This window comes from Coptis chinensis, chromosome 3 (genome assembly GCF_015680905.1).
Source record: "Coptis chinensis isolate HL-2020 chromosome 3, ASM1568090v1, whole genome shotgun sequence".
Lineage (NCBI taxonomy): Eukaryota > Viridiplantae > Streptophyta > Magnoliopsida > Ranunculales > Ranunculaceae > Coptis > Coptis chinensis.
The window spans coordinates 5,458,934-5,469,689 of NC_141458.1; the positions used below are offsets into that span (position 1 = coordinate 5,458,934).

Here is a 10,756-nt window from a genome sequence, read left to right on the forward strand (position 1 = left end):
GTAAAGAGTTTTGAGTGAAAATCCGACCCGAACCCGCTCCATTTCCAGCCCTAGTGTGTTGGTAAAATTTCGTATTGCTTCTTTACTCTTTAGCAAATTTGCAATTTGGGCCTCAGTGTGCACAGGTAAGATTCCGTATCGCTTTCCAAGTGGTTGCACTCAAAAAGTAGGTAGAACTTCAGGCCGCACAAAAATGAGGTCTATAAAGAAGGTGGGACAAGGAATCTGAAGGTGAGGACGGTAGTCACATATAGTAATTAAACTAGTCTTTTGACCCGTGCGTTGCACGGACCAGTCTATTTGGATTAGTAGAGTAAACATTTACGTAAGCACAGAAGAGTAACAGGCGTATATAGTATTATTGATTAATTATTGAAAATATATATATAATATTGATTGAAATGAAGACTATATGGATGCTATGGTATCTCAAAGTACCTTTTTAATGAATATATTTCATACTAAACCTATTTGAAATTAAATTTTGGGTCAATCGGTCAAAATGTTCTACAAAGTAAAGACTGTCAGACCAGGCAACATAGTTGAACGTATTCGGTAAAAGGAAATGCAAACTTCACTAATTACCAAGAAAGATGTTATAATTCCACTACCTTCCAAGAAATGATGTTGGAGCACCACACATATTTTATAAACAATGGATTGTGAAAAGTATAGTGTCTGCAAGGGTGAAAACAATGGCGGAGTGGTCTTGCGCTGCAGCAGAACAAAAGGACCTAAGTCTAATCAATTATAACTTTAGGAGCGATCCACATTTGCCGCTAATTCCTTGTTGAAGTAGTCATTGATGGGATTGAGTTGGTTTATCTCAATGCATCTCTTGATCGCGACTGCCTTTCCAGAATTGAGGGGTGCCTTATATACAACACCAGGCGCTCGTTCACTGATGATTGGAATCCTCTCGTGGTAAACTTCTGGCAATCTCTCGAGTTGTATTGCGTCAATGATCCTATGTCACCTGATTTCTAATTATATTTCATTAGACGACATATAGAACTTGACAAATAAAATTTTCAGATTATATAAATAGAATTTCAATAGACACCCTAGACGAAAATTGTAAGGCGACAATATAGGCGAAGAAAATGCTCGTGCTCTTCCCCACAAAGCAAGACCAAAGCCTCTTGAATGAGATCATTAAAGCAAGCTATCTCAAGATCCGCATCATATTGAACACCTTCAGGATCGTAAAGGTGACTCTGAGGGTGACACCTTAGGATCCTAAGGTTTCAGCCATCTGCGAAGGAATAAAAAATTTCAGCCTTCTGGGTGAAAAATAATAATTAACCAAGATGATGAGTGACTAATAACCTGTGTAAACACATAGGTTTAGTTCTGCACCGTATGACAAACCAAAAAAAGACACCACATCATTGGAGTATAAGTCTCTTGCATCCCGATTTCCATATGGGTCTCACTTTTTCCAAAATTCTAATACTTCTGTCACTTAATCAAATCCAATACTATTTGTCTTCTTGCACTATTTGAAATCAGATCCCCAGAGTTTTTGCAAGCAACAGAAATTCAGTATTTGATGACTCATAGGCTATTTACCGAAAAATGAAGCCTCACTATAAGTTTCAAGAAAGATTACAATATCTAAAACGTTAATTATATACCTTTGAGACATATTATGGGATTTCAAACAAAACAAACGAAGCCCAATGGTATTCATAAATGTGAGGGTTGTGATTGTTCATTGTAGGCAGTTAGGCACTACATCCAGAACCTGTAAAACAAAAAAAATCCATGAATGTAGTATTACAATATTACAATGTTAGGCTGTCAAGCTCATAAACGAAACATTTAAAAATCATTGTACTGTATCTAATGCGTTACCTGTAGGCAAATTATTGAAAACCTCTCTGTAAACAATACTTTTTGTATAACCCAGTTGCTCACTGTTAGAATTATTGATCAATATTTTCAGTCCATCACACGACGACATGGTTCATCCTCATCCTCGAACATCCGAATTGCAGGCAACTTTCCATCTCCAAGTCTCAGTATCCATTTTCTGAACTCTTGCATCAATTCCGCACCAACACTGTCAATTCCGGTGTCTCTTAATCTCATATTCATGGTAAATGTATAAACTCGGCACTGCTCCCAAATGTAGGATCTTTTTATAGATGCTCCAACAATTGCTTCTTGGGTTCCATTCCTAAACACAGGAAGAGCTTGTCTTAAATCTCCACCGAAAGCAATTGTTATCCCGCAATAAGCCTATTTTCTGAATTAGGATTTATTCTACGCAGCAAGTCTCTTAAAGTTCTATCAACTGCCTCAAAGGATTTTTTATGGTTTAAAGGAGCTTCATCCCATATTATGAGGCTACTTTTCTGTATTAGGCGAGCTAATTGTAAATTAACTGGAATGTTGCAACATGAATTATCATCAGCTATGCCCGAAATTTTAAACCTTGAATGTGAAGTTCTCCCCAAGTAATAGAAGAGAAGCTATTCCCCAAGGACGCCACCACCAAAACTATGGCTCCTTCAGAATGTAACTTTGATATTATTGTCTTCTACTGATAAGTTTTTCCTGTTCTTCAACTCCCATAGACAAAAAACATGTCTTTTTTTTTAATAAACAGCTTCAACGGCAGCATTGAAAACAATATTTTGTTGAGTATTAAACCCATTGTGCAATTGAGAAAATTCAGATGCAAGAAGATCTCTGTCAAAACTTAGTTCCTCTCTCAACAATCTATTATGCAGTTGTTGATAGGCTAAAGAATTTGGTGATGGCATGTAGAAGTCTTATAGTTTTTTTCCATGGCCACTCAGAATTCTTTCAATATCTCTCAACACCAAAATTTTTACAGCCTCACTAAGTTGCAAAGAAAGATCCCCTTATTCCCTCCGTTCTCTATGCAAAATATCATATGACAACAGTTCCCAATGCCTACTCCAAAGTTCAACTGGATTTGTGACTTCACAAAATAATAAAAGCGTGACAAACAATTCACACAAAGAACTGCCTGTAGACCAAGAACCTACCTCGACCAAACGTTCATGCCATTCCTGTTCATCTTCTAACAATCCCAAAGCTAAGCAAGCCGATTTAAAAGCAGGATGTGTCACAACATTTATTGTTCAAATATAGCTAGCATCATAGAACCGTGGACTTCTAACAACATTTAATAACAAACGAAAATAAAATCTTTCTCCGGATGTTGGATGGGCATTGATATAATCTTCTAATTTTTATCCCACTTTCCCTTCTTGTCCATATTTTTCCATCCTCGTGGCAAACCCATTTGATTGGAAATTTGACATAAGTGAGTTCCCTATCATCTTCCTACAAAGAGTTAATATACATCCACTATGTAAACATAGTTTTCTCGACATCTGGCCTTGTGACTACATCAACTGTGTGGTCTCTATCACAGAAGATAACAATATGTTTATCTTTTAAATGATAGGAAAGTTTCTGTACAACCGATTCACGGAATTGAATCGGAAAATCAAATATTCGCCAACATGCTTCGTGAGCAGATACAAATCTACAGTCAAGATAAGTTTTGATTTATTCCATTTCTTGAACGGTAGACTGTTCCGCTGGCACAACATTAGGCAAATTCTCTTCAACCACAACTGTAGCTCTATCACTGCCTTTGTTTATATACTTGAATAAATATTGCACAAATCTCCTCCGATTGCAGATTTTTACATTGATATGAGCATCAACCTTTATAACCAAGTCTCTATTATAGGGCACTACAAAACCGTTGTTCAACTGAACCCTACTTTTCGTAGTTGTTTTCAAATCGTTTCTTCTTTTATAAAGAGCAAACCCGACATCATCAAAAGAAGTTACAAAATTTCTTTGGAAAATGCTTAGTACATTTTCCCTTCACCGTGCAAGATGCATCACTCTTCAATAATCCACATGGCCCATGCATCATGAACTGAAAATGTTCATATTCCACTGGATCAGTTGTATTATCAGGTAGTCCTGCTGAAATTATGTTATCAATATCTGCAATGGTAGTTGTCTTATCATCACAATGAAGAAACAATAGGATGTGCGCATGCGGCAATCCCCTCTTCTGAAATTCTATTGTGTATACCACAACATGAAAATAAATTCTACTGTTAATATAGTATGCTATCTTAAGAAGTGCAAGTGTAGTAAATATATAAAAGAGAAATTATGTAATACCTGCAATAACCCAACCAAAGCGCCCAACCCTGCTTTAAGCTTTTCATAAGTGCATCCAGTTTCATCTTGAAAACACGTGCAACAACATCTGGTCTATCTTCTGCCTTATGTCCGCCTATCCCTCTCTTATTTCACGCCAATTAGGATTGCAGGTAAATATAATAAAAAGATATGGTGTGCCTGCCCACCTACAAATGGCAATGCCATCCTAATAGTTTTGTATCTTATACCGTGGCCGCCTGTAAATGTTGAAGGCAAGACGACTCTCTTCCGCAGCTGTAGTGTCTCCTGTAATAACTACATACATCAGTCCACTGTATAGCTTTGCTCTGACTTTGGATTGATTATATCTATACCAAAATAAGCGATCTTTTTCAATGCAAGCATAAGCATCTACTACATATTGTTGAAACAACCGACCTCAACAAATCAACGTCTGACCTTCGTTAAGCCTCTATTGTGAATCCTATATACATAGAATTCTCTCATGCTACTTTTACGCTTAGAAGTCCCTCCTCCTCCAGTGTTACGATAGGGGAGTTTGACCATAAACCCATCCTCCACATAAGGAAACGGTACTGGATATTGCATAGCCATAAAATTTGGATACAAAACACTTATTCTTTTCAAGCCGGTATCCTTTCTATCAACAATAATATCCCGATCGTCATTGTGTTCTAAACCGTTGCCCACCATAATAGCAGCAACCTAAGACAAAGTTGGACAATTATATTGCCTTGCATCCCTCCAATGACTTCCAATAATTTGCAACCTAACATCCAAAAAATCACACTGTTAAAACCTATCTCGTGCCATTCTAAGAGTTTGTGCAAGATGATTGTTGTCATTGAATACCTTTATAAGACCTTCAACAATTTCAAGATCTAAGTTGCCTTCCCAATCATCTCTTCTGAATGCATTCAGCTTGTTTTGTACCTCATTCTATGTATCACATATGTATAAGAATTCAGTCTGTTTTGTACCTCATTCTATGTATCACGTATGTATAGCTGTGCGAACTTGGGTTTATATCCTTCACTTGGTAGTAAATTAAAGTACCAAGCGTCCAAGCCTATAATTCTACCCTTTTAGCCTAAAAGCATAGGGTCCCCCCGCCTTTATTTATCTTCCTATCAACCTCCCCGCCCATTGATGTAAAGGCAAATATCATATTGTAAGCGCGAATATTTCTACTGAATTCCTGCGTCCTTCTTCCCCTGCCATATTGTAAAAGTTTACCCAACCTGTTTGGCAGCAGATCGAAAAAGATGGACGACTTGACCGTTTCGCCTTTTGGTTCCTTTCTTCATACCAAGCAAATGCTCCACAATGACAACAAATTTGATCCTATGTTCCCAAATAGTACGTCCCCAACAGATGGCCTATAATGAAAATAAAGATTATAGTTATTTATATGTTACCTATATATAAAATTCATTGTGAAAAAAGTCAAAAACCCATTCTCCATACCTGAGTCCCTTTCACTATTCTGTGAATATCTATGAAATTGTTCATCTCGCAAAGACACATTAACTTCCTCATTTGCAAAGGTGCAACCATGTGTCTAGCTTGTGGCTGGTGTACTTGTACCATCCGGATGAACAACAGTATGTGAATGTAAACAAACCACAGGCGTAGAATAATACAAACTCGGCCTCGACCTTTTATTTAAGAATAGACACTCAACCTTCCTCTTGTTGTATCTTTGCCTAAGAATACTTTTGTGAAGAAATCTCTGACTTTCTGGCCTCCTCCCTTGTAACAGTAATCATTTGTGCCTGAAGAATTTTTTTTGTTGAGACTCTGCCCAAGTATACTTTTTCAAACGAATCTTGACTTTCTTGCCTCCTCCCATGTAACATAGACTGTTGCTACTTGAAGCAACCTGGATTCATAAACAAATATTGAAACACAAATATCAAATGATAAAACTGACAAAAAGCTAAACATAAAAGAATTAACTCAAATGCGCTATAGAACTAAGGAAACCACCATTATATAAAGGGATGATAAGAAGTCAGAGTATAGACTAAAGAAAATCAATTGTATTCCGAGTATAGCGTAAGAAAATACAAAAATTGAGTAAGGAATTAGGAGAAAGAAGTGAACTTACAGCCAATGGTTTTGTAACCTATAAATTTCCTTTAATGAATAATTAGAAAGTAAAAAGAAAGGGCGGGAGGGGGTACTTACCGTTCTTCTGAGGAGAAATCTAACGATGGCAAAAAGGCCAATGAGTATATTGTATTTGCAGATATCTCAAATGATTTCAAAAGAATATCTTCATTCTGCAAGTCGACATGAATGGCGAAGAAAAAGAAAATCATTCAAAATAATGATTAGCATTTAACCGAACAGAGAGAATGCGAAACTATAAGAATCAGGAGAAGAAGACAAACAAATCCTGATGTTGAGTGTTGAAGATGACATATTCTGTTAACAGAGTGAAGACGTTCAAACATATAGTTTGGTCATTTCGGTGAGTTAATATCTATATGCTCTGTTTGGTTCGGTGTACCGACTTGCAAATGACAAATAGTTGCAAATGGCATGTGATTGTATTGCATCTGATTGCATTGCATCCAATTTACTAAACCCAAGACAAAAGGATGTTAAATTGGTTATATTATCCCACGAGGATTGCTAGCGTCCTACCTCTTTAAGGGGTAGGACCATCCTAACCCGCATACAAACATAAGAAATGACTGGTTCACCTCTTTAATAAGTTATGCCTTAAACCAATCAAAAACATTAGATCAGTTGAGTTAACTCACTCATCTTCTCAAAGTATAAACCAAAACACAACACAATAAGAACCACACATTTGACCCACTTCAGGACGCCCTCCACCAGCGGCTTAAACCAAAACCAAATCCAGTTTTATTCGGTGGCGACTCAAGCACTAAACTACACTCTCTTGAACATCATCGAATTTCATCTTTATACTTTTACATAGTTTTGGTATTTTTGGGTGGACCGATTCGATTTGGTTGTTTCATCTTTTTCTTTCTTCATGGAGTTAAACATTACACTTTCGTGAGTGGATGATAGAGTAGTTAACGTGAAAATTTAATGGGTGCTTCAAATTAATTGCCAATAATCACGAAATTGTATTTCTTGAGAATATTAACCCCACCAGTTGATAACTAACCAATCTTTGTTTTACCATGAAAATATGACTTAAACTTCTTGTGTGTGTTCTGGCAGTTTATGTTGTGCCTGTTCAATTTCGTTTAGTTTTACACGCAATTGTGCCGATTTATTTTTGCTAGCAAAAAATGAGAGACGTGAGGGGCAGAGAGGAGAGAAGAAGAAGATACGACTTATTCCTAATTTTTTGGAAACACCCACAAAGTTGAGACGTTACCAAGTTACTACATTTTGTTTGTGTGCGGGTTAGGATGGTCCTACCCCTTTAAAGAGGTAGGACGCTAGCAATCCTCATTATCCCACTACTTTTTTTCACATCTTATAAAGTTAGTTATATTATTCCACTACTTTTTTTCACATCTTAAATAAGAGAAAACACCTCTCTTGTGTTTGCATCTATTTACACAACTTTTTTGGCTGCAAGTGGATGTCATGGAAACTACTTATATAGTGCATGTAATTGCAACTTGTTGCATCAACCGCCTATTTGCATTTTGCTACCAAACACTGTTTTGTGGGTGGTTACATGGAATTAGGTGCAATTGCATGTAAATACATCGAACCAAACAGAGCATATAGAAATAATGGAATTAAGAAAATATGTACCTTAAAACTTGCTGATGTTCCTTTGCTATAAATAAATCTATTGTCTTTTCATAAACACGAATAAATCTATTGTCTTTTCATAAACACAGCATTTACAGAGACGGGGATTGAGAAGTTTTATCTTGAGCGTTGCAACACCTGAAAAATAAATTGAGAGAGAGCGAAACGGTGAGCTATTTTGTTTTGTTTTATACTTTGCGGTTATTTTTTACTTTGAAAAACAGAAATTAAATGGTGACGTGGAACACTGAGAAAACACGAAAGGACAGCGCTTTAGTAGAGTTAGAATCAATGAATTCGTATAAAGCCTTTCTGTAAAAATTGTCTTCTCAATGTTTTCTCTTGCAATAACATTTAGTGGGTTCATTGTCACGGAAGATTACAGTGTGTTCATTTTCCAAGTGATAGAAGAGTCTTTCAACCGCTGGGTAGCAAAACTGAATAGGAAAATCCAAAATTCTCCAATTGGCTTCAGAAGCAGATATGTATCTACAGTCCAGATATGTCTTGATTTCATCCACTTGTTGAACTACAACTTGTTCATCAGAAGAAGTTCTGGCTAAATTTTCTTCAACTATTATAGTAGTTCTACCTTGACCTTTGTTTATGTATTTGAATAAGTATTTTATCGATCTTCCTTGGTTGCAGATTTCTACTTTGATATGGACCTCATACTTAACAACCAAATCTCGATTATGTGGTACGACATACCTGTTTATAGTTGAAGAGTTCACTCAAGCGAGGAAAAGTGCATAAGCACAAAAGAAACTTACAAAGGGTGAGATATAACAGTACAACAGTGAGTGAGATATAACAAACCTGTTGTCTAGTTCGATATCTTTCTTTAAAGCCGTTCTCGAATCGTTGCATCTTTTGTACACATAGAATCCTTCATCATTAATTACAGGTTCGCTACATAACTGCTTTGGAAAAATGCCTAGAACATTTCCCATCATTCGTGTAGGGTGCATCTTTTCTTAAATAGCCACACGGTGCATGAATCATGAATTGGACAACACGTTCATATCCAATTGGATCATTCGTCTTATCTGGCAGTTCTGCTGAGATTATATTATCTACATCTGAAATGCTGGCTGGCTTATTAGCTGGATGTAAGAACAGTAGAATGTGTGCATGTGGAAGCCCCCTCTTTTGAAATTCCATCGTGTATACCACTAAAAATATAAAATTAATAACATGTTAATGAAGTTCCAATAATTTTTGAAGCAATTTTGTAACAAACATATCTGTTTAAACATAAATACGATTACCTGCATTTACACGACCAAATTGTCTCCCATGTCTGAGGGCCTGCCCACCTACAAATAGCCATGGCATCTTGATAATTTTCGTGCATATATCGAGGACCCCCTGTAAATGGAGAAGGCAGTATGAATCTTCTGCCTGCAGAGGCAGGTGTGGTATCACCTGCAACAACCGCATCCAATAATCCTTTGTACAGCTCTGCTCTAACCGTTGCTTGGTTATTTCTGTACCACCATAACCTAGCTTCTTCAATACATGCATAAGCGTCGACCACAAATTGTTGGCGAAGACGTCCTCCAAGAATCAAAGTCTGACCTTCATTAACTCTTTCCTGGAGTCTATAACATTATTTTGAACACTACTATATGGTATACCAACAGTAAATCCATCTTCTCCATAAGGAAACAAAATTGGGTACTGCATAGCCATAAATTTTCTATACACTTGACTTATTCTTTGAAATCCAGTATTTTCTGTCAACAATAATATCACGACCTTCATTGCTCTCTGAGCCGTTTCCAACCATAATGGCAGCATCTAACATTTAGTAATTCATCCTCACGAAACCTGTCTCTCGCCATTCGAAAAGCCTCTGTTAAAACTTTCACTGTTCAATTGTAAAATCCCAATTACATAGAACTCAAAAATCAATCATCAAGTAAGTACTGAAAAGGTTGCTGTAAAATCTTGGTAAGCATTTTCTCGAACACCGCATTCTACAGTTTATTCAAAAGAGAAACTATTGAATAAGGAGAAGAAATTGACATGGGAGAGATAGTGTGTGTGTGGGGACATATCTTCTTTCATCTTCTCCCACGGATGGGTGCTCTTCCATTTTGAGATGTAGTTTAAGTCTGGAAAAGAAACAACAACTGCCTCTTCCATTTTGTACCACGCGTTTGTTTTAGGACTATTTTTGGAGTTAAGGGTTTGGGATGAGAGTAAAAATTTCGATTTTTGAGTTTATCTTTTGAGAGAGACTGATCTTTTGAGTTTATCTTTTTCCTGATTTTTACGACAACCGCTGTAGTCTGTAAACCTGATGAAGGAATGGCCATTTTTATAGAGAGACTGATGAAGCGACTGAGTAAGTTTAAAATGAAGCGTTGCAGCTTTTGGGATCAAAGAAGTGAAATCAAAAGGATTAGTTATTCGGGATTTTTTAACCGTGTGTTATTTTGGGTTTAGGATACCTGCTTTCTCGGATTTGGTAGGATAACTGCTTTCTCCAACGTGGAGCGCTGAGCACACAGTAAAGGACAGCCTTTTAGTAGTACTAGCCAATTAGTCCGCCTGCGGCCGGACCTGCTACATTGATAGTTCACGATTAACTATTTTTACTTTTATCAAACTATTAACAACTACAATAGAACATTACCTACCGTTATCTGCCATTAGTTGCATTACCTATCATTGACAGAGTATTGACTGACCTTCCTCCTCGTAAGCTAATGTAAATGAATCCTTAGTTTTTCAATAGATTAAATGAATCCTCGTAAGCTAATTGTAGTCATGTAGTGTAGTGTTAGTTGCATATGGAGCGCAGATT

The 10,756-nt window shown here is 36.8% G+C and overlaps 1 protein-coding gene and 1 long non-coding RNA gene across 12 annotated transcripts in view; both read right to left on the minus strand.

Annotated features, from left to right (window-relative positions):
• LOC147507509 (putative Peroxidase 48) overlaps positions 1–10,756 on the minus strand; it is a 53,330-nt gene that overhangs the window by 19,178 nt on the left and 23,396 nt on the right. The gene's annotated exons all lie outside the window — the stretch shown is intronic.
• Positions 475–10,480, minus strand: LOC147507510 (uncharacterized). 11 transcript variants are annotated; one of them, XR_015217683.1, is made up of 10 exons: positions 9,213–10,480; positions 8,761–9,116; positions 7,942–8,079; positions 6,379–6,473; positions 5,656–6,070; positions 5,041–5,567; positions 4,627–4,957; positions 4,186–4,473; positions 1,858–4,002; positions 475–1,747 (listed from the first exon to the last, which is right to left on the minus strand). It is a non-coding gene; the product is annotated as an uncharacterized LOC147507510 (long non-coding RNA). The 11 variants fall into 11 exon arrangements; XR_015217678.1 differs by having other exon boundaries at positions 1,858–4,080; XR_015217686.1 differs by having other exon boundaries at positions 1,858–3,981; positions 4,606–4,957.